At 44.3% G+C, this 25,055-nt stretch overlaps 1 protein-coding gene across 4 annotated transcripts in view; it reads left to right on the top strand.

Moving 5' to 3' along the window:
* Positions 1-25,055, top strand: part of SPATA13 (spermatogenesis associated 13) — a 162,758-nt gene that overhangs the window by 73,046 nt on the left and 64,657 nt on the right. The window contains exon 1 of one of the 4 annotated variants that reach the window (XM_082781579.1): positions 13,755-13,886. The exons of the other annotated variants lie outside the window; for them this stretch is intronic. The gene's annotated coding sequence lies outside the window, so the exon portion shown is untranslated. Of the gene's footprint in view, positions 1-13,754; positions 13,887-25,055 lie in introns of those variants that run through there. 4 annotated transcript variants of the gene reach the window in all.

The following is a 25,055-nucleotide window of genomic DNA, read 5'->3' as shown; positions in this document are numbered from 1 at the left end:
ACCTCTATGTTGCTAACTTTTGAGTGACTTACATGCATAATCATATGCAAATTGTTAGAGAACAGATGGATTATGACAGCAAATGTGTGCCCCAGACATGCACACATGAGTTTGAAAGCTAGAAGGGACTGGGAAGATGGGGGACATATCTTCATGGCACAGCACAGCACAGCACTGGGCAATCACTTTGATTTTCCCCCTTTGTTTTTGCTTTTGTTTTTGTCCTGATCATTAAAATAGGATATTTTTTCTTTTCCTCCTTATGTTATTGTTTATGCTACCCTAATTTGCTATTGTTATACAATGCTTGGAAGATATAAAGAACTGACTGCTGCATTCAGCTGGGATTTGGGCAGGATTTAGGTACCAAGGTCAGAAAAGCACTTAAGCCCTAAAGTCAGTGCCACCTAACTGTGCCAGGTAAAATAGAAACAACACCTTATTTTTTGGACCTCAAGAACCTCATCCAGGAAGGGAGGCCCAGGACAGCCTGAAGGGATTCAAACCCACAGCTCAACATCCTAGGACATGGCCTGAGATCAGATGGGAAAGGGAGTTCTCTTTTGAGAGAACTTCATAGAACTTCTGCCCAGTGTTGAAGCCATTGTGCAGAAAAGACTGAAGACTTCAAAAACCCAGAGAGAGGGAATAAACAACGGGGAGCCTGGCTCACTGTCTGTGACTCTTCTCAATTCTGTGTGTTTTGTTTTCTTTTGCTTTGTTTTGTTTTTCAGCATCAGGAATAGATTATGCATTTTGCATGGAAGAATCACTGCATAAAATGTATTCATAGTACTGGAGCAGAGGCTTGTAAGCAGTAGAGTTGTTGAGCTGCATAGTCTGGCACCTTCCTTTTGCTCTCTCTCTGTGGCCCTATGAATCTTTCATCATTTCATCTCTTTGTAGTGGCCCAGGTAGGGAGAAAAGTAGCTAACCACTGTAAGAACCAGTTGGTTAAAGGGTTTGCAAAATGTTTGGGAAAAAAAAAGTGATCTAGTTAATGTTTTACTCGCTGCTGTTGAGCAGAAATGTTATTAATCATGTTTATCATGAGACTGATGAAACAGTAACCTTGAAGGATTGTTGTTGTGCTAGGCACTGTACAAACTGAGAACAGCAGACAGCTCCAGCTCAGCCTTATGGATTTAGGAAGGAAATAGGCATTAAAGATATGACTCACCTGGCCAAAGGCACAGAGATGTCTGCTACACATCATAAAAATGAATTTCCTCCCAGAAATGTCTTTTTCTCACTATTGACAAAGAGCCTCGGATATCAACACGTGAAATTAATCTCACTCCACGAGAAAGAGAGACAGTACTAAAGGGCAGAGCTCACAATGAGTCTGCAGCAAAAACCATCCATGTTGCCTTATTTAATGGGGGATGAAACGTGTAGTAAAACAAGAAAAAAGTAAAAAAAAAAAAAAAAAAAAAAAGGAGGAATAACACAGAGGGGGCAGTACAGAGGAGGGGGAAGCTCAAGGAGCTGTACATGGAGGCAGGCTGTGATGGTGGGATGAGAGAGGACAGTAATAAAAGGTCCAGCTGGTCAGTGAGAGATGTGCAGGGCTCCCTGAATTCCCACAGATTTCTGTTTTGGGGATCTTTGTAGGCTGTCCCTCCTGCCTTGAGCTTTAAATGCAAAGTTTCCCAGCAAGGTGTGAGGCTGGAGGGCATTGCCCCAGCTCCAGTGCCCTCATGGGCCTCTCTCCCTGCACACTTCTGGGCCATGGGGTTGTATCCTTGGCTCTGGGTCCACTCCTTTTCCCCATTACCTTGGCTGCTCCCAGGGCTGCCTCTGCATTGTGCTCCTGTTCAGCACCCCTGACTCTATCAGATACCTGCTATCATTTTCTTTCCTTCCACTGGGCTTTGATACTAACTTTGAATCTTCATTGTTTGTGAAAAGGATGAAGAGAGACATCTCTTGAGGTTTAGATGCAGCTCCCCACATATGGGTGCTGTAGTGCTGGCAGTGTGTGGGATTTCTCCTCTTACATCTTTTGTATCTCCAGTTAGGCAGACTGCAGACAGGGATATCTAGTTCACCCAGTACTGAGGTATCATTAAATGGCTCCTTGTTCAATGCACACGTCTGAAGGTGATAGGATGTCTTGCTTCAAGACAACATAACAATTGCTTTGAGCTGTCTGAAGGTACACACCATTTCCAAACTAACATTTAAATCTTACCTGGAGAGATAAATTAAAAATACAAGTCAGTACAGTGTATTTTAAATGAATACCTGTGAAAGAAACACTTGAAATACAAGGCAGTACTTAACCCCTGCTATATCAGAATCACAACACTGCCAGAAAGCTGCTCTAAAGATGCAAAGAAAGAAGCTGGAGGTCAGTCCTGAATAAATGTGGTTGGCAGGCAGGGAGTAGGGGAGTAAAGGGCTGTGACACTGGTTTAACAGGGGAAGGAACCACTGCAGGTGGTGGGGAGCTGAGGTTCACCAGGGCTGAAGTGGGGCTGTTTCAGCCAGTAATTAGACCTGGATCTGAAGACCACCATGTGTCCTTAGAACTCCTTTTCCCTCTGATTCCTTCAAATATCCCCAGGTAAACCTAGCACAGCTGTGTATCATATAGGGTTCACATCTCAGGTTCTCAGAGTCCCAGATAGAGATCTGGGCTGCCTATTCTGCACTGCATAAACCCCAGGAAATGTCTCCAAGGGACTCAGAAAAGATATTAAGTGCATAAATTTAGCCTGGCGAATACACACTGGCTGAATGCACATATTTAATAAAAGAACAAATTCAACTTTTCCTTTGGCCAAATATGCACTTAGTTCGTGGTTGTTTTTTATTTTTTAGAACACTGGATTTGACAATGGTAGATTTCATGTTTTTTTCTCAAAGCCTTTGACAGTCCACTGTAAGCCTCTAAGTCTACTTTACATAACCACAAGATGACTCAATAAATGTCAGCTAATCTCAGAGTTAAAGATTCACTTCAGGGCCTCAAGGCCCAGAGTTCAGCTCCAAAACCAGCAGCCCATCACAGACCCTCACAGCAACACATTTAACATTTTCTTCTCTACGTTTGTGCCATGGTTTGGGGTTTTCATAGGTGGCCAGACATCATTTGCTATTTGCATTGATGTAGAGGGAGGGAGGTTTCCCTTCTATGTCTGTATTATCCTGCTCCTCCTCATGTCTGCACCTTTCAGAGTTGCAGTCCTGGCCTCTTGATGTGTTCTTCACCAGTTTGCTTGGTACATTTTACCGTCACATTTTTTTCTATTGTGGCTTTGACTGTGGAACTACCACCTTAGAGGATTTGCAGAACCTGTTGTGCCTCTTCCTCCTCTGCGTCCATGTATTTGCAGCTCCTTCACAGCCCCTCCTGCCCTGTGGTCCATGGTCAAAGCACTGCAAGCTGCCCATGCTCCCACTTTCACTTTAGCATGGACTTATATAACACTCATGTGTTCTGGCTCTCTTAGTCCTTTTTTTTTTTTTTTTTTTTTTTTTTTTTTTCCACTCACATGAGAAGAGAAAAAGAAAAATAATATTGGCGAGACTGAGCAAGTGTAAGATATGAGTTTTGGAAGATTTGTATGCCGTTTTGTTTTCTTTTATAATTAAAATAATTGCCCATGTCACACTGCCACCTCAGAGGCAGCTTGCAAGGCCTGAACTGCAGAGCTGTCTGCTCATGAAATATTGCTGCATGTGGACAGACAAGATCCTTGAACCAACTTCTAGCCCTGTTACTGTTTAAACATGGCCCATAAGAGGAAGATGTTTTCAGGATGCTCATTTCTTCTCCCTCCCAGCTCATTCTGAGCAGGGCTAGCGTACATGGCCACAAAGTGCTCGTTATTGTTGATTACCTGATGCTAAGCATGCAAGTGAGGAATCTGTTCCTCTGTAATCAGGACCAGATGAAAAGCTCCCTGACCCGCAGATGTCTGAATAAAACCGTTTGTTCTCGTTCCATGCTGTACCTTGCAGGCGGCTGTGATGACTTGCCCACAAGTCTGGTGCTGCCCTGTGTATAATCAGGGAGCTTCGTTGAGCTAGAAATTAGCCATCTAGAGTATCATCCATCCTCAGCAAAGGCAAGAAGATCTTTATTACATTTAATAGCTGTGTTACTACGTTGTACCGAAATATCTTTAATTGATTACTTCATTTAAGTCATCTTCAATTCAGATTAAGAAAGCCAGCTCTCCAGATGTTAGCTTTGTAGGCTCTCTGTAGGACTTTGATGTTGTGTTTCTCTGTAGCCACTTTCTCTCTGGAAATATGGGACACAACATGATTTGTTTTGAGGAGGAAAAAGGCATTATTCCATTTTCTCCTATGCCTTCACTCACTCCATTTGTGAGATATGGCCCAAGTGGTTACAGAGGTCAATGAATAACCATGGTACATTAACATTTTATGTCAATATTATGTTGTATTGTGACTTGCCAGTAGATGTGAGGAATACAAGTGCTTTTCTTGGTGCCTGACTACTAAGAAGAGGGAGATGCTTGGCTTTTACCTTCATAGGCACAGGAAGGGCTCCTCCTCGTGTGGTTGCTCTGGCAGGTTTGAGGTGTCTCTGGTCTGCTCAGCTGGAGCTCACAGCTCACTTATGGGGCATGAACACAGCTTGCTGTGCCTGGTACATGGGAAGTGTTCCCCAAAACTTGCAGCTCCAGGGGCTGAGAAGCAGACAGACTATTACAGAGTCTCTGTGCCCTTCTCTCAGGATTTCCTATGTCAGTGGGTGTAATAAGACTGTAAAATCTTAAACAATCCTCAAGGAGCTGGTTAATTAAAATAATCCAGTGCTACAGGACTTGATGGCTTGAGACACTTCTCTGAATAAAGCCAGCATTACCAGCAGCAACCCTCTTCATACCATTGTCTGGCCCCAGGGAGAAGGAACAGGAGAGGGAATGCCTTTCAGACACTCCTTTTAACTTTTTCCAATTGCTACTGGATTTTGCATGTGTTTCTTGGGGCATTTGCAGGGGGTGACACATGATGAACGTCACATCCCTAAGATGTAGGCCTGTTGTAGGCAGTGACTAAGGACACTTCCATAGACAACGTGGAAGCGTCATTGGATACTCTGCAGAAAAACATCCACTGCACAAAACCACTCATCAGAGTGACAGGGCACTGACCATCAAGATGCCATCCCAGTGTCACTGAGCTCTGAGGTGGCCTTTCCAAGTCTGGCTGCTACTCTTGGGCAGCAAGGGTGTACCTGAGCTGCCACACAAGTGTTATCTTTGCTTCCTAGAGAAGATGTATAGAGAATTTGACTATGGCACAGTAAGACAGGCACTTCTCACAAGTGCTAACTGCATTCATTATATATTGGTGTTGCTTATTATTTGTGGAGTGCTGGCTTTGTGCTCAGCATTTTAATTAATTCTGACTTCTGTCTCCATGAAGTCTTCCAGGAATATGCCAAAATGGAAAGCAAGAGGTTTTTTGTTAGTGAAGATTAAAAGACGCTGTGAAGTGAAGATGAAAGGACTATTGTCACCCACCATTTCCATTCCAAACACTGTGTTTGGATTTATAACGCGATGCCAAAGAGGCATTTCCATGACCGTGCATAATCACTTGAGGGCAGTACTGGCTGTGCCAGCTGGTGAGAGGGACCCAGTGAAGAAGACATAGATATTCTGGAAATTTCACCTCATTACCTCAGGGCAGGCAGGTGAATGTGACATCAGTGACCTCAGTGTCACGTACCTTCCTCAGCAGCAAAGTTGTCTATTCTGCCTTTCTTGGCTTATTACATCTCTCTCTACCATTTTCTGGAAGCATGACAATTTTGCCCAACAAACTACCATAACTATAAGAAGAGAGACAATACTGCATTGTAGCACTTTTACTTAGGCTCTATTCATGTCTTGTGGGATAGAAAATAATATGGGATTGCCAATGAAGTGCTAATTAACTGTCCACACTTATTTTGCTAATGCTAAAACTAGTTTCTGCCTTGATCCACACTCTGGAGAAGGCAGAAAGGTGACAGGCTCTGACCATGGTTTTCGATTCTGAACTCCAAGGTGGTTTCCAGCTCAAAGCCCTCTTTGGGGTCGGTTGCCATATTTTAGCACGTTCCAGTCTAGAAGCCCAAGTTTCCCCTCATGACTAAGGCACTTAAGCAATATGTCTCCAGACCATTGCACAAAGAAGAAACCATGGACCCAAAGCTGAGTGTGGTGTTTCTCCTGGTAGCCCTATGCTGGGACAGGTTTAGCACCCTGTGGTTTGGGATTTTGCTGGATTGCAAAAGAAAACCAGGATTCGGGTGGTGGAGTCCATGTCATGTCTTCATCCTGGCAAGCCATTTTTGTCTTTCATATTGGTTTCTTTCTCTCCAGATTGGTTCAGTGGGTGTTCATGAGGAATCTGGGGACATCTTTTGTCTATAGGTGACTTTGTGGGTGCACAGATAATGAAGGAATAGGCCACAAAGAGCATTCCATGATTGCCCTTCCCTGGAGTCTCTGCAAGTCCCTGTTTTGGCCAAGCACATTGCTCTGTACATAAGGGTAGGAGGGGGAAGAAGCACATTTCAAGAACGGATTACTCTGTGCCTGAGAAATGCTTTGCATAGCTCTGAAAGAGAGAAATTGACAGAAATTCTTCATCCCATGAAAAGCCCTCGAGGTCCAGCTCAGATGTTTGGGTATTGCCCCCACCCTTTCCTTTTCTAAGTAGAACCAAGTGTCATATTTTCTGAAAATAGCAAATGTCAGCTAGAAATTCAGGCTATTTATGTCCAAAGTAATATATTTTTAGTTTAAAAGGTACTACTTGGCATAGCTCAAGGAAGCAGGGGTATTTCTATTTTTTTTAATAAAATGAATAAGCTAACTTAATTCTAGCTGTTTAAATTAGAATTTACAAAATCTCAGAGGATGATAATTTAGACCTTTAAAATTCACCTTTTTAAAGTCTCAGAGGAACCCTAAGCATATATAATGTTTGCTCTGTAATAGCTCTGTGTACTTTTACCTGAGTCATCTTCCCCCTGCTTGCAGCGCTCGTTGTTTACTTACACCAAACCACCAGGCTCAGGGGAAGGCTCTGCCGTAAGCAAACCCCACGTGGTTGGGGCTGCAGCACACTCGCTTCTGGGGGGCCTGAGCTGCGTCACTTCTCCCCCCCGGTAAACAGAGAGAGACAAAGTAAATGGCAACAGGCTCAGGGGGTTAAAAGGAAAAGGACACTTGTCATCCCTGTGTCAGCATCAGGCTTCCCTACAAAACCACAATTTTCTATGTTGTTTCCTGTGACTTTAAAAAAGGCGTTTGCTGATCAACTTGTTCAGAAATTAACAAATCCTTCTGCAAATGGAGAAAGTGATGATTTTAGGAGACTAAAGTCCCGTGTAAAGTGACATTTGGCTACTGGTTGTAGCACCAGCTCAATTACAATCTGATACCTACAGCACTTATCTCACCAGCAACTAAATGCATGGCCTGCTGTGACCGACTCAAGGAGTCATAACTGGCCTCAGAAAATTCAGGAGAAAACATCTGGGGGGGTCCTGTGGCTCGGAGGGTGACCCAGGCAAAATGCAGAGAGCTTTGAGCCCCCTGAGCTGTGGTTTTTGCAAGCGGGGTGAAGCAGAGAGGCAGGCGGTGTCGGCTGCTGGCAGAGGCAGAAGGTCAGACCCAGCTGGGATAGGCACCAGTGGGAGGATGCCCTGGCTTTGCTGACACCATGGAGCAGAGCAGGGGGAGGCAGGTTTCCAGAGGACGGGTGGGACAGCAGCACTCTTCATGGTGGTAATGTTAGCAGATTTTGCAGGGTCATCTCCTCTAATGAACACTCTTGCTTTTATGGTCTGTAAGTGGTTCTGCTTCACCTTACTTAATAAACTAACATTTCCACAGCACTTGTTGACAAAGTATTCAAGTACCTCCATGTAGGATTAAAAGGCTTTCAAACAACACAGTCGATTTAATTTGATTTTGACCTACTGAGCAGACTCAGCAGGACATCAGTGCAGGTAAAAGCAGTAAACAGCATCCCCAGAGTTTGCCACCAGTGTTGGAGAGAGCAGGTTTCTGTGCTGGAGACTTGAACTCCCCACGCCTGCCTGGGCTGCTGTGCTTTGGGCAGCCTGGGAGGGCAGCTCTTCACCCAGCCATGGCTAAATGTGGGCACCAAAATGAAATAGAACCCATGCAGTGAACTTAAAACAGGCAGCAGCAATGTTCAGATGGATAATGGACCTGGTAACATAAAAAATAAATCCTCTTCTGATCTTCCTGGAGCCCTGGCAGTGCCATGGATGGAGTGGATGGCTCAGGTCCTGTCTTCAGCTAGTGTTCGGAAGCTTCACTACAACCCTGAGGTTTAAAGGCGTTGCAGGGTAGCTCTAAACCACACTTGCTTGGTCCTCATAGGCCTCCAAACATCTGGGCTGCAGATCAGCGTATGAAGTAACTATGCAAAAAGCTCTGGCTTTCCAGCCTTGGTGAACAGATAAGAGTAAAGGTCGACGAACTCAGGCTGAGCTGGAGCAAGGAAGAGTGAATTCCAGTGCCGAGGGCTCTCCGCTCACTGCCCCGGCTCCAGCTGCCAAGCATTTAAACCCACAGGCTGTGAGCAAGAGATGGCACGTACAATATGAGAAGTGGCCAAGTTTATTTAATATGTTGGCTTTTCCATTGCTCTTAGCACTGTTATCAGAACACTTGATTTAGTTACATGGAGCAACGTGGAAAAATACTGGTAAGCATAAAATGAAAAAGCTACTTCCAAGAACAAATTAACTATTAGACCCCTTGCATTTCTGGAAATCTAATAAGGCCCTGCTTACCTATAGGACTGATTCAGTTAGAAGTACGCTCAGCTTCATCTTTTACATACATATTGCTCAAAAGGCCTTGGGGCAGGAAAATATGAGGTCATCTTGCCAGGATGCCAGCGCTGATAGCATGAGGCGTTTTGAGCTGGCTGCACAAAGGCTCAGTTGCAGCTCCCACGTGGCAGATGTGAAATGTGCAACGCTGGTGTGGTTGGGGTCTGGGATGGGACCGCTTGGAAGATGAGCTAACCAGGTCTCCCATATAGGATAGCTCAGCTTCTGGGAAATCCCAAACAAGACGGCTGGTGTGGCAAACCCTGCAGAGTGTGGCCTAGCTGGGTTCTGCAGAGCTCCCCATGCTCATCTCATGTTGGGCTGCAGGAGGGTTTGTTATGACAGGCACTGCCCAGAGCATCCCGATGGGCATCCCCGAGGCCTGGCAGCCGGCCTGGTCCATGCACTTTGCCAAAGAGCAAGGCTTGCCATGTAGAGGAAAGGGCTAATTTCATGGGGATTGAAACGGATAAATTAGATGTGCTTCCTGCAGCCACCCACCAAGCTTTCCTGCTGTGGTTGCTTTTATAGTCAGTGCAGCGTGCCAGCATAGTGCTGGGGACCCATGGGCTCATGCCAAAACTGTCTACGACATGAGAATGAGCTACGAGCAACTCCTTGCTCATTTTGTCCCGAACCTTTATATAACCAGGATGGGAAACAGCTGCTCACTGGGAGCTTCTCAGGCTATAGTATTCTGCATAGGCCCAGCACAATTTCCTACCTTCATTTTATCTGCTGCTCTTAGACCCTATGTGCCCTGCCCTGCACCCTGGCCTGCATTTTTGCATTAGTAGAGTGAAATCCTGCTTCTTCACCTTTTCTTCCTCACACTGTTCTTCCCCACTTATCCGTGCTGCTCCCCTTGTTGCCAGCTCTGGCAGCACTCCGATTACAGAGTAAGCCAATTCAACTCACCAAAACAGCAGAGGGTTAAGTCAGCAGAACAGGGGAAGGAGGAACGTGCAGCTGGAAATGGGTGCAGGCAGAAAGGGAACCAGAAAAGAGGAGAGCAGGGAAAGATTGCTCCTTTCTGTGGCAGCCAGACCTCCAAGCAGCAGCAGCTGCAGCATTAGTCTTGTCTGGGGACTCTCCAGCATAAGCAAGCCCAGCAGATTCAGGCATGATTCTTTCCAGAAGCTGCTGGTGGAGTTGGTCTCATGGTTTGGACCATGTGCAGAAACATCACACATTTAAAGAACGATGTTTTAGTGGTGGTTGGTTGAACAATGCAGTGCAACGAGAAGGCCATGCTTGGGAAAGCATCCATTTTGCAAGTTCTGCCTCTCTCTGAGTGCTTTTCCTCCAGAGGGAAGATTCATGGCTAGAAGAGGAAATTTAAAACTGTCAGGCATGGCAGAATTCAAACTGGTCTTTCAACTTGCTGGGCCAGCTGAGCAAGAGCCTTGCACACCAGTATTTCAAGACCTTTGGAAGGATTTTCCTTTTCAGGAGGCAAGCTACCTAACCCCAAAAGATGATTCCTCCCTGTGAACAGGAAAGTTAGAAAGTCATTTGAGATCACTCCCCCAAGCACTGTGTGCAACCTGCACAGTGCAAAGGCCAGCAAGGCAGGAGGCAGAACGTCAGTCTGCAGACATTTGCTATGAAACGTAAGACAAAAAGAAGTGACATTCCCAAAACGTTTCTGAAAGAAAGCCAGGGGTGACTGCACCAGCCTGCTATGGTGTGCTGGCACTCAAGGCTGATATTTGATGCTGCCTGAGTTTCCTTCTCCTCTGCTCAGGTGTATTTCATCATCGGGCGAGGGCCACCCGGGAGGAGGAAGATGATGTCAGCATACCAGGGCTGGGTGGGAGCTGTGAATGCTTACCTGCAAAGAATCACAAGATGACTAGGTAAAACAGAAAGAATTCAAATAAAAGTATATGAGGGTGATGGAAAATGAAAATTTAATCTTATGCTTTTTTTCCTGATTTTTTTCCCCTACTAAATTCCTTTGACTGTTGAGGTACAAACATAGCATTACCTGAATTGACTCAAAGTGGCTCAAAGCTCTCAGGGTCCTGAAGGGCAAAGGAGCTGCACAGTAGTTTAAAACAAACTAACACTTTCATGGGATTTGTTTCTGTCTATGTCATGAAGGAGTTTTTCCTTGAGAGGAGATGAAGCATCTCCAGTGTTGTGCAAACCTTCAATATTCACCATGGCTTGGGAAGTATGTGTAGGACAGATCTCAGGCTCAGCAAAGAAGCAGCAGTAATGGCTATTGTTAACATGAGGCTGCAGCCAACCCACCTTAAGATATTATTGATCCCTGAGCACCTCTTCCCCTTCTTTCCTACCAGGAAGCTCCCCAGCCCAAGTGTGGGCCTGGTCCACAGCTCCATGCTCTGTTGCTCCAATGTGAGCCAGTTCATCTCATGGGCTCCAGCAAACTGATCAGGAAAAAAGTGAAAAAAGTGAACCATCTTCTGTCACCAAGCAAACTGAATTGCTCCATTACACTGTCAAAGGAGCAGCAGAACCCCTTAACCCTGTTCACCTGTAGCCTGGACAACATCTCTAGGGGTGCAGCCAGCTATTATATTTAAGCTAGTTTAAAACTACTGCCCAAAAGAGCCATGCAGCCCCCCTCCCCTTCCCACTGGACTGCTCACCTGCCACTTTCCTTGGAGCAGTGCTGATGCTTGCTTTGACTTGGTGGTGAGCAGTTAAGGGGTTAAGGGGTTAGAATGAGGGAAAACAACCCACCAGGAAGAAAATGAAGATTTTTCTGTTCAATGAGTAAGATAAATCAGCTAATGGAGGAGTCAGACAAGCGCCAGCTCCAGTCTGATGGGATTGGAAGAGGCAGCTGCTATTAGTGCAGCACAGCCTCGCTGCAGAAGAGCTGTCGGCAGCAAAGATGTTGCACTTGTGTTCCAGGGTGAACACAGAGAGCCTGCCTCTTCAGGCTCACATATCTATTTGCTGTAGCTGATATATCCATCACCGTGGTACTTAGGGCCCAGACTCAATAAAGCTCAATCGGGAAATACCAGGGTACTTTTCTGAATGCCATGCTGAGCAAGGGTACGTGTACAAAGTCAGGACAGCTTGAACCAGTGAAATAACCACAAAATGAGCTCGGTTCACTGGTCTGGTTCATGTAAGGTTATCCTTTCAAAGCAAAAGAAATGTTATTTCAGCTCTTGTATGAACAGGCCACAAACCTTGTTTTCTCTTGTTGTGTGCTTTTATTTTGCATTTCATCTTTCAAGTATTTTGGGGCTTTTTAACAGACAGCCTTTAGGATGGTATCCTCCTGCACTGAGTAGGATCCTGCAGAATTTACTCAGTAAAACCCAATTCACTTTCAGGTCAGTGCTGAAAGGGAAAGGGGTGCTCTGACAACCTGTTGCACCTTTCCACCACTCTTCAAACAGTATTCGAGACCCCACAGCCAGATGCAACTCAATATTGCACTCTGTAGGACAGTTCAAGGGCGTCTATAGAGAGCTCACGACTTGGCATTAGGAGATCTCTAGTTTCCCTTGTTGCCTCTGCTTTGTTTCCTCTTTTATGGCCAGGACAGCGAGCCAATTACACTTCCACTTCCCACCCCACTGGGCGACCTCCCACCAACCAGGTCACCGTGCATAGCGATGTAAATAGGTGTCCATACGTGGCATGAATAATGAAGCCTTCAAAATCTCGCTGGAAATCCATTGTCACACAAAACGGGCCATAGAGATAAGGAACAGGTAATCGGGAGCAGTCTTTTACTCTCTGCACTTCCCCATAAATGCCAGCCAGGATTCAGGAAGGATTAAGTGTTTCTACAGGAACCAGAGCATTTGCAAACACTGCACTAAACAGCTGCTAATGTTTTGTGCAGGCAGCTCAGGCCACAGCCCACTGCTTGGGTTCATTTACTCTTTTGCTTCCCAAAACATCACTGTGAAAGGGTGCAGGACTTCCCCGAGGTCTCTGATATAAGTGTAGCACTTTGCCTCCAAGAGCAGTCCCAGCAAGTGGGATTTTGCAGCTTTTTTCTGTTATCTCACGGAATCCTGGGGCTGATGGTGCCTAATTGCTACTATTCCAAATTATCTATGTATGATAAAAGAGTCTAATTATGATTTAATTTCTGAGTAAACAGCCCGAGCAGGGTATCATCCCAACCTAGGCAAAATCAGATTCTGAAGAACAATTCTAACCAGACTTCGTACAAACTGTATTGTGTAGAGTTACCAGGAAAGGTCTTGATAGAGTCTTGCTAAAAATAATTCATAGGATGTTTTTGTTTTTGTTTTCCCAGTTAATGCTTATTTCATGAAAACTGTTTCAATTTACAAAGGCGGAGAGACTTGAGTACTTACTGCTGACAGAGCTTTTGTTTGGTATGCACAGTACAGAAATATAAGTGGTTTGCTTGTGCATTTTTGCTAGATGGTAATATGCTATTCAAGGCTGAGTTTGTGAAGACTGATGTTACACACCCTGTGCGGAGGATCACAAGCACTGTGCTCAGTTACCTCCTGCAACAGACTGCGCCCAGCTAACTGGTACTCCTCAGGGATTTACACAATTGTAACACAACAGCATTGCAGTCTGGGGATAAGGAAACAGTGTTCTCCTGCTTCTCTGAGACAGCATAGGGATGGAAAGGCTTAGAAGGGCATTTAATATTTGATATAACCCATTGTAGCTGGGGGCTGCTGTCCTGCAGTGCCCACCCACCCGCCTGCATGCCCCAGCTTTGCAGGCAGCAGTTGCACAACCACAGCAGCGGCAGCTGCATGGGGCTGGTGGAATGGAAAATTACGGCTCTTTGGTGGGTTGGTTTTCAAGTGGGTCAGCTACAAGAGCTGCCTCGGTGGCCCAAACGCAGGCATGGTGCAATGCAAATGTAGGCAGCAGCAGGGGACACGGAAAAGACAAGGGTCACCCCACTCACTGCCTATAGCACACAGCTAACAGCTGCAGGGTCAAACAGCTCCAGCAGCAAGGCCAAAGAAGACCCGGCCAGCATTGAAGGTCCCGTGCATCACCTTGGTCCCACCAGAGCTCCTGAAAGTGTTTTACGTACCCAGTAAGTGTAATTTACACTGCAGCTTTTTTTTTTTTTTTTTTTTTTTTTTTTTTTTTCTGTTTCTTTTTGTGCCATAGCTTTATACTTTTCATAACGCCTGCTCTTTTCTTGAAGCAATTATAACACTTAAAATAACACTCGTGTATTTGGTACCAAGCCAGAACATTTTCTGAAGATAGTTTGAGAAATAATACACAGTGGTGCTTATTTTAAGAATCAATGCTTTAAAAAGTGTAATGAAACCTCTGCAAAGGGACAAGACTTCCAAAATCACAAGAAGGGAGTGCATATTTGCACTTTCTCTTTTCTTTCTCTCTTCTCTTCCCAAGAATTTTCCCATTGCAGTGACAGCTCAGGAAATGACTGATGATCCTCAGCTACCCTTCAGCTGCTGGTGGCAAGGAAAAAGATGTGGATGAAGATTTGGGGGGATTGCTTGGGTGTTGGGGGGGGGGAAGGTTACGGTCAGTTGTCATCAATCTCAAGGCTGGAGGAAAAGGGGTTATAGCTTCCAGAATGGTAGATCTCGCACTGTGTGCTGCTCTGTTGTTTCCAAACTTGAGCACGGATTTAATTTTGCTGAAAGACAAGTAGTTCTCAGTAAAAAAGTACAGAATTGAGCTCTTAAAGAGGTCTGTGAGTAAGGCAGTTCTCAGAAGGCAAGGCTGAGTTAAAGCACCATAGGTAAAGCTCATCTCAGCTCCAGGTGTCAAGGTCCACCCTGTGTTACTTTAACCTCCCCACATCCCCACTCATTTGCAACTGGGGTCAAAACAAAGCCCAGCTGGACAGCCTGGATGCACGTAGGCTGCCAGCCTGCTCCCCAGCCCCAAAAACCAGCAAAGGGGCTAGAAACCTACGTGCAGAGCTGTGTGGGAAGGCCATGTAAGGGGATGCATTAAAACCCGCGTGATCCCTGCAGCACAATTCTCTTTTCTTTCTCTTCTCTCTGTTGCTGGAGACTAAAGAGCTCATCTCCACAGGGCTTGTCTCCATCAGGCTCATCTCCATAGGGCTTTTCTCCATAGGGCTGAGGAAGCAGAGTCTTCCATGGGCTCCATTTCTTTCTGTTATTTCCCCCAGGATCTGTTGTAGATTTGTAAGCTTTATAGGAGAATTTTAACATGGTTTGAGCATCTTTGGAGGAAGATGATAAATACATGGGAATAAATTAGAGGAAAATCCAAAACATTTTGTGACTTCCTTACCAGTTCCTGAAGTTTCGTTTCACTTGTGCATTAGAAATGGGCTGTTTATCAGAGTAATAGACTTTTTCCTTCTTCTGGGTAATAATACACTTCCTTCACAGGCTTGTGAAAGTCCGTAATGTTAACTGCTGCAATTAAACAAGCCCTTGGTCTGGGTGTGAAGTATCTGGTATATAAACATTCACTCTCTTTATTTCTTCCTTAGACAAATAAAACCACATGAACCAGCATGCTGCAGGCTGGGTAAATCTCACTGGGAGCTGTTTTATGCAGATGGCTTCTGAGAGGGGCAAAAAACTTCAGTGTGGTTTCTATGTCAACAACTGGCAGGAGTGGGGTATTTTGCTTGAGGATGCACGTCTCCAGAAGGCTGCGGGAGGATTTATGGAGCGTGCAGTGCTGACACTCACCCAGCTGTCCCTCCTGCCAGGCCGGGGGGGGGGGGTGCAGGTCCCTGAGCAGCACAGAGGGGCTGGAGGGGCTTGGGGGAAGCTACAGCATCTCTGCTGTCCTCTGTGCTGGGTGCTCCATCCAGGATCCTTGGTTGGTTTTGGAGGGAAAGGTTTGTCTGTGCAAGAGTCTGCTGTGTTTTCTGACAAGTCTGCAGAGAGGTAAGATGGATGTTTTCTCTAATGGGTTCCCTTTTCTGCTCTTTTTTTCCCCCTTCGGTCCCTAAGTTACAAACCCTCACTCACATCCTGCCGCGTCCACCAGCTTCTGCATGCTGGGCACTGCTGCTGTGTGTCCCCAAAGCAGCCTTATTTTGGGAACTTATGACAGTCACCGAGGGGAGGTCGGTGCTGCCTGGGACACAAGCAGGGGTGTTGGGGATGCCCCTGGGTTGAGCACAGAGGCTGCTCCTTGTGGATGCTCCCCAGCCCCTCTCCCAGGCAGCTCTCTGGTTTCAGGCACCAGTTTACCCACGGGATTTTGGAATCCATCACACAAGCACATTTTTTTGCAGTGGAAGTGAAGCCAGTGTGTAGCATTTTCTGCTTCATTTACACCCACAAGCTCTCAGTCTTACAAAGCCACTGCCTCCTCGGCTCCTGTTCCTGGCATCGCTCTTTGCAGGGACACATGGGGCCTCGCACATCAGGCCACAGAAAAATCCGGCTCTGGGCTCCTGTAGGAAAAGAGCAGCTGTGTGGAAAGATCAATAAACACGACCAGTTGCTCCAAGAGTCATAAAATTGAAAGACTCGGCAGAAGAAAATGTGTGGCAGGGGACCCCGGCTCCAGACACGGCGGGAGAAGTCCTGGGAAATGCAGTAATTAAGGGGAGGCCTCAGACGTGCTTTGAGTCAGTGCTTCCACACATAAAAATATTTGTTTTAGGAGAGGAAACCAGAAGGGTAGGAGCAAATACTTACCTATGCAAAAGGAAAGCTTGTTTATGCTTCATACATTGGAGAAATTGTTCGTGTGTGGTTAATCCGTGTGGAAACGCAACATTTGCAGCGCTGCCAAGTGACTCAGGTGAGCTGCTAATTGCTGGCTCACCCAGGGAGGTTGAAGTGTCTGGGGCTGCTTTGGTTTGCTTCACTCTCTTTATCCACAAAAAAAAAAAAAAAAAAAAAAAAAAAAAAAAAAAAAAAAGAGAGAGAGAGAAAGAGAGAGAGAGAGAGAGAAAGAAAACCTACAAATCTTACTGTTCCAGTGAAGTTTTCTTCTTTCTACCCACTTTTTCCATGTAGGTTTTTGCTCCTTTGCTTAATCTGCGTGTTTCCTCCAGTTTTTCCATAGCACAGAGGACAGCATAATCCTTTCTTATGGGATTTCCTAGCTCACTGGCCCTCACCTCTCCATCCCCACCAGAGCCCCCCTGTCCTCATGGCAGCTCTTCCCTCCCACTGTCTTGCCCTCTGCAGCCTCTTCTGCTGTGGTCATCCTTCCCCGTCGCTCACATCTACCCCAGCCTGGTCCAGTCCTGCTCTCCTACCCCAAATCCCTCTGGATGCTCTCGTGCTCACCTTTGCCTTGCTCTGCCACCACTCTGGGGACCTTCATTCTCCCTTAGAATGAATTTTCAGAGGGTCAAAGGGTGAGAGTCCACAGCCCCTCACAGTGTAACGTCATGTTGAGTGTCAGGACCTTCAGTAGAAACCTGCAGTCCAGCAAAGATGTCTGTATCATGTGTTGTGTCACTACAACTACCTTCATAGTGCGATGATCTGGGCTAAATTCCCTGTGCTGAGTGCTCTGCTCTTAGTCTGTTCCACAGACTTTGGCTCATACAGGTTCACATCCAAAGCCCATTGAATTCCCATTCCTTTCAGTGGGCTTCTGCTCTGCCTCATCATGGCAATTAAAGAACCATGCAATGGTTTGGGATGGAAGGGACCTTAAAGGCCACCCAGTTCCAGCCCCCTGCCATGAGCAGGGACACCTCCCACCACACCAGGTTGCCCAAAGCCCCATCCAGCCTGGCCTTGAGCACCTCCAGGGATGGGGCATCCACAGCTTCTCTGGACAGCCTGTGCTGGGGCCTCACAGTAAAGAATTCAATTTCACAGATAAGAGCCACAGGATCTTTCAGATTCTTTGATTCTGCTTCAAATGAGTCTTAGATTCTCCTAAAATAGACCTTACTGCTAGGCAGTATCTTCACTGGTGTGTTCCCTTTGGGACTGGAGAGTGCCAGGCAGTGTTTGGGTACCTACTTTCTCATAACATGTTCTCTCCCTTCCCTGGTAAGTGTGAACCGTGTCACTGTGGGGTGCTGCAGTGACAGGTTGCTGAGTGCTGCATCACTGTATAGGGTTGGACTGAACCAAAAGTCCTTTTATACCTGTGTGCTGCAAACTGCCTGTCCTCCTGGGTGTCAAAAGGGCAATGCTACCTGAGCCCTGTGTGCTTTGACCCCCAGCTGACTCCTTACAGCAGCACTGTACTCACAAACGCGGTTTCCTAAGGAACTGGTCCAGCCCTGCTCAGCTTGGAGAGCAGCATTTCTGTTCCCTGCTTGTACTAGATGGACCCTGACACAGCCTAAAGCAAAGGAAGCACATGAAGTTCTTGATTAAGAATTACTGCCATTGATGTCATTCATGGATGAAGACTCTGGGTCTGTGTTTAATCAAACAAGGTTGGAAATACCATAGGAAAGGTTACCTTCAGCTCTAGTTTTATTCATTTATTTATATATTTTAGGGATTAGAGAGACCATGCTGCTATTCAACATATATTTGCAGTGATTGTACAAGACCACATGCTCTGAACATGAACGTGACTGCTTGTGAACCTGGGGTGAAGCAGAAGTGAATCAAGTAACAAACAAGTCTCTCAGCCCTGACACTGGTGTTAGAACCCAGACCAGTGATGAGACATCCAGATCTAACTGGAAAGATGACAGCCAAGTGTGGATGTGTGTCACATTCTTATCTAGTTTCCTGACTGGAGTATGTGAATTCTGGAAAGGTGTAGGGGAGCCATAGGATTCTGCCTATAAACAAGGTTTTTGTCTCATGTGTAGGATGGGCTATGCCTCCCTAAAATCTGGGGCTTGCTGCGTGTCCATAATGTATCACTTACTATGTGCAAGATGTGCATGCGCATATTTCTAAAGACACAGCTCTTCAGTTATATGCCCAGCTGCTCAGGGAGAGATGGGCACCAGGATTTTCTTGTAGCCTTTGTAAGTCTCTTCCAAACTCTCTTGCCTTTCAGTGGATTAGTACAATCAAGAAGCAAATCTCAAATGAATGAAGAACAATCAAACTTGTCAAAGTGGTGAGTGGCTAATTGGTACTTGTCGACATTCTTCCAATTTGCAATATCATTCCTGCTGGTAGCATTGAGTCATCTGCTCTCAGAGGGGCCACAAATCTTGCTGGAGACTTTTGTACTTAATTCTGCATTTTTGTTTCTCCTCTCATAAGGATACTAACAAATTGTCCTATAGGGCTTGAAAAGAACATCAACAATTTACTGTATCTGTTAGCATTCCCTGTTTCTTGTGCATTTTTTGTCATCTAAATATAACTGCCCTTTACATTCCGATACATAAACACAAGGAGCAGTATAATTTGACAGTCCTTGATACCACTCTCTCTGCATACTCCATTTCCACAGCCCTAAAAGGACATAAGCAGAACTCACTTCCAAGGGTTTACAAAGCAGTTGTGATAAACAGTCTGTTATTCGGATAAAAAGTTGATGAGTTGCATGAATATTTTCAGATGGAATGCTTAAAGGGAAGGGAAGAAAGGGCAACAATTTATGCTTAGAAACACTTAAGGGGCCATATCAGAAATATTTGTATTCTGTGAGTCTTTTTGTATTGTTATTGTAAGCAAATGAAGATATTTTATTTTTATCTGTTCCCTGCTCAATTAAGGATTTCAAATCTCAGAATTACTCTCTCTCTATATATATATATAGTACTATATATATATATATATATATATATATATATATATATATATATATATAAAGTACTAGTTATGCAATTGCTGACCGTCAGACAGGTGATCCAGAAGTTTTGTATCTCATGAAATGGTGTTACTGTAGTCTATTCAAAGCACACATAACAGTCAAAGACATAAGTACTGGGTGAGTTTGTGGGAAGATGAAGTCTCCCAGAGACAAACACCCTAAAGCTTTTCCTGTCTGCTGTGGCACAAAAGACTGTTGCACTTCTCTGTGTCCTAGCTGAGGTCTGTGAGCTGAACTTGGAAAAGGCTCTAGATGTTTTTAATCAGAGGATTTTAACAAGCTTCCCACCTAGATGGGAATTCAGTGAGGCTGTTTACATCTGTGGGTGAGCTTCTGTGGCAGTACAGCGCAGCAACAGCTATCTTCGTGTGCTCTGTGAAACGCAGGCAGCATCTGAATGGCAGCTGTGTAATGAATCAGCTTCACAGGAGCAGGCTCAGCACCCTTTGCTGCAAACCCATCATCAAGGAAATTGGTGTCAGCTTTGCACTGTTGGGGCAGCAGCTAGAGTGCTCATAGACAAGACTTCTGGTTCTATAAGGCAATATGTTCAAAGCTTAGCACGACTGTGCAAGTCTCTACCCTATAAAACCAGCAGCCCAAATTGTAGAACCTGAACCATGAAAATGTTATTTAAAGTCCTGATCTGATTTAGATTTAAGCAAAACACCTGGAATAATGGATCAACTGGTAAAGTGAAGCAAAAAGAAAAATCACATGAATTCTAATCTGCTGACATCAATATTTTATTTCTGAGGTGACAGGCTCATCACTGCGTACAGCTTCAGTAGCTGGCACCACTTATTAAAACAATATAGATTTTTTTTCCTGCAGAAAATTGAGAGACAGTTTTCCCCTGGAATATTGTTGAATTGCAAAATACTGAGACAAGTCTGGAGTCAGGGGATGAGCCTGGCTCATGTCACGGATGGTTAGGACTTCGCTGTAATAACCTAAGAATGCTTTGGTGGATAATTATATACACACAAGTGCACACGCTCACGCACACACACACACACACATGATTTTAATGATGAACACAGGGTAGGTGTACTAGGTAGGTAATGAAAATGCGAAGTGTACCGTGGTATATTGGTTGTAAGCCTTTCTTATATGAATTTCCCCAAGGCAAAGTTTTAATAGCTGCTGTGTGTTAAACCATATGTGTGCGAAGAGAGGTGTAACCGTAGAGCTCTGTGTGTTAGCAGTGCCTGTGTTGGGCGAGGTAGATGCTGGAACAGCAGAAGGTTTTTTGGCTTTCTGGGTGTATTTGCAGCCTTTTCCCATTAACTTTGGTGAAGAAAAGACAAAATTGATTCTCTGGGCCATCAGCTGAGACACATCAACCATCTGTAAGCTTTGGGGATCTTGCTTCAGATGAAAATGCCAGGCTGAGAAGCTATAGTGCAGAGGACAATTGAAAGTCTTTCTCTGGAGAAGAAGTATCTGATGGTGACGAAGGGCTAGGTGTTACCTTTGGAAAAGAGTCCACGGAGTACAAATCAGAGAAAAATGCTGAACTCCCCCCTGGAGGGATTTCTCAGTAAGGGAGCAGGCAAGAAGGTAAGCTGGCCGTGTTTCAGAATATGTCATCTCTATCATGCTTTTTTTCTAAAAATTTGCTCTACAGTAAGCATGTTCTGTGCTACTGACTTGTGGTCTGCAGCTCCTTGCAGAGAACTGAGCTCTTCAGCTTCAAGGCAGGGAGAAGGGATCACAACACATCATTTTTTCCTCCTCCGGGATCCCTGTTTTATCCCTAAAGTTGCATAACCTTCCTTTTTTATACTTCCTTCCAGTCATCTACTTCTTTAGGATAAGTAATTCTGCTTCACCTGGGGCGAAGCTTTCCAGCTTTCTGTCAGCCAGGCTTGCTTTCAGATCTGTGTGTAAAAACCCACCCAGTTCAGAGTCAGCCTGAATGAAGAGTCACTTAATTGCCCAGGCAACCCTCCCCCTCCTTTTTAAATTAAGCATCATGTTTTCTTGTCTTCAGTCACACGGTATTAGCCTGTACTTGAGACACTCATTAATCATCCTTGCTAATGCACATGAAATGTCTCATTTTGGTTAATACTGTGTTCTGGGGCAGAGATGGTCCTTTGTGTTGTTTGGTCTTTTGAGAATTGGGTTTTGCTGCTGGTCTCAAAATATTAACGCTGCATGTAAGTATGTGGTCCTGGAGGAGTTCTGCTCGTACTAATGGGATTACCTTCATGGGAAATAAAACGGCGTGCACAACTGAACTCCAAATTTCTATCAGTCAAATGCAATAGTGGTTCAACAGCAACACATAGCATGGCTTGCTTTTTCTCCCCAAAATGTCACTACATGAAGCCATGCTAACAGATAATAATATGCATTATTGTGATTTAAAAAAAAAAAAAAAAAAAAAAAAGAGTTATCTGTTACACAATTTTAAGGCAGCTCAAAGTGGTAAAGGAATGCAAATTTCAACAGCCAGTCTGTTGAACAAACAAAGTCTCCTCAATCTGTATGTACTTATACTGCTGGCACACAGTGCCCGATTAACAAGGAAAACACCTCCATCGTTACAAAGAATTAAATGTCTGAGATATGACATCATTTAACCTTCCCCTGCCTCTTTGCTTTCTTTGTCTCCCTGGTGGGAAACTGGAAGGGAAGAAGGCCATTATATGTATTGCTAATGAAAAACATCAAAAAGTTTCTGAAAATGTGTCATTATCTAAGATCTCCATTCATTTGGTTGACTTTTTTTGATTTTTGGCTTGATTTTTGAACCAACGCAGCATCTTGGTATTGCTCACCACAGGTTCTGTAGCAGCCTTGGATTGTGAATTGGAATAAATTTTGAACATGTTTTATGAGAAAGGAAAATGGGAATATTATGAATCCAAGTAGGATGACCATAATTGGAGGCACAACTGTGCCAAAGAGCTTGATTTCATTATTCATTGGCTTTAATGGTCTTACACTTGAAGACAATGGCACGTGTTTCTACTGATCTGCTGTATACAATCCAGCATATGTTCTGATTTGTGTGCAGACCACACTGTGCTGTTAGGAGGATGGCAGCAAGAGATAACTTTATAGCAGAGTGGTGTAAGTGAAGGGCAAGTCTGGCAAGATAAATGAAAAGTTGTAGAAGACAATGAGATCTGAGAAAGGGAAAGGACATGGCTGTTGAAAGCTAAATGGATAGGCTGAAAATGGAGACTGTCCAACAATCACAAGTGGTATGACAGAGAATAGCTGAGGTTTTGCCTCCTGGAAGGCATACTATAAAGTTTTCAAACCTGCTTTATCAAGGCACTGTGATATAGTTTCATAGACAGAGAGTTATATTTGGCATTTCTACATTTTGTCATATTCCTTTGTGCTATGCAAGCGCTTAATGCTCCCAGAAAATATTGCATATGATTCACTGTGTTAAACAAATTCAGGAGCACTTTAAGCACACTGCAGTCTTGCTTTGCCTCTACACGGGGCTTGCCATATGTACGCTCCTGGCAAACAGCATTGATTTTTGGAGGTTCTCTTTCCCAGTGTTGTGTGCACAGGTAGCATCAAGTAAGAGTTAATTTGGTGTTCAAGAACCAGCTGCTCCATTTCTTTCCTTCATCCAAACTATCCCATTGGATTGGGCCATTGCACTCTCATTGAAAATGATCTCAGTTTGCCTAGTAGGCATCAGCTGCATAGTGTTCGATTTAATAAGTAATTCATTCATTCTTTATCTTGGTCAGCTTTCTTAATTTCTTTTCTTGATGAGATTAAGGAGTAGATATTTTCATAAATTAATCATTCCAGCATTTTGCATTTTACTTGTATTCTATAGCTCTAGATCAGGCTTTCTGGCACTGCTCACATGTTCCAAAGTTCTTTTCTTTCATCTCTCTTACATTTCCTGTGATGAGAAAATAAAGAAGGCTTTATACACATGTGTGGCAGTAGAAAATAAAAGTCTGTTGTAATGTTCAAAGTTCAGACATTTAACAGCATACCCAAATACCCACTCAAGGCAGGAGAGATACGCTGCAGCAGCTGCTGAGCTTAACTCACTTCATTAGATGTTTCCTTCTTTCTAATGAAGGAAACTTCTCACTATAGAAGAGATGCTGGATTCATTTTTACTGTGCTTAGCATTGCTTTGGTGAGGATTGTACTTCCTTATTCCTATTCTCTTCTGTTTTCTATTAGCTCTTAATTATGGTAATTTCATGTTCTACTTGCATATGGAAGAACTGAACCCAAGCTCAGTTGACCTCAAATGAAGCCAGGATCTGTCCCTGCATTCATTCTGTTGCAGAAACTGAACTATAACCAGAATATATTTTCTAAGAGGGAGATGATGCTATCTGTAGGCAAAGCATGTGAACAAAATCATTAATCAAGTTAACAGATCAAATAAACTAAAATAAAACATGAATAATACTGAATTATTATTATTAATGATAATAGTAATAATAATGAAATGAGAGAATGCTCCAATTAGCAAAGCGAAATCAATGCAAAAATGTTAAAGACAAATCTTGCACAGAAACATTGCTTAAAATTAAGCTCCTGTGTGATGCCATTGATTTGGGGATTAGAGAGACGACTAATGGGAACAATATGGCTAGTTATGACACCACAAAATTAATGCTTGAAAGTTGACTTTTATAAATTATTGGCTTTCTGTGAAGTCCTGCAATAGGACTTCAAATTCACTCTGAGCTGAAGCAGTTTTCTTTTTGTCTTTGCCACTTGTCCTTGCTTATGACAAGGGTCAGCATTTTTAAGTACAATTACTTGGAACTGTTTGAAGTAAGCTATTGCCTTGTTCCAGTGTGTTAATCAGGACCTTGTAATTAAAAGTAACCTCCCAACAACGAACCAAGGGCTCTGTGGCTCCTTGGCATGCTGGGTGGTTGGTTGCTGCGTTGTTAGAACATTTTTATGTTTCTGATGGAGCAGTTCAGCTATCCAGGAAGAAAATAGCCCTGTTGTACTTGTTGCTACACACTTGCATAACACACAAGAGAAAATGTTGACGTGGAATATGACCATGACGTGGAACATGAGTCCTAGTGCACTGGCTACTAGGAGAGGAATGAAGGATTTGGGGGAACCAATGGCTTTCATCAGCAGGGCTCTGACTTTCTGGTTTGCAAAAAGACAAGTGAGTTAAGTACATTACTTAACATATGGATGACAGCATAAAATATGAGTAGCAAGTAGACAACCTAGGGGAAAAAAAATCAAGAACAGCATACTTTTAAGGAACGAATTACTTATTTATGATTTATGTACTACAGCTGAGAGTTTTAAAAAACAGGAATCCCCTCTTAATGGAAAAAGAAGCTCAAGTGTGACTATCATGTAAATGGTCGGGCAATAGTCCAGAAATCTAACTTGCATATCTGCCTGCAAGTCCTCTTGCCAAATGCTCTCCCCTGTCTTATTCTCTCCTGGAAACCCATCCTTCTTGTTTGTTACTGCACCTCTCTTGCAACACAGCTGTCTGTGGAGCTGGAGGCGCCTGGCGCTTGGCTCCCTCGGG

This window comes from Aythya marila (genome assembly GCF_965140915.1).
Source record: "Aythya marila genome assembly, chromosome: 1".
In the NCBI taxonomy this organism is placed as follows: Eukaryota; Metazoa; Chordata; class Aves; order Anseriformes; family Anatidae; genus Aythya; species Aythya marila.
Note: the sequence above shows the minus strand (reverse complement) of the source record. Positions and strands in the feature narration are given on the sequence as shown.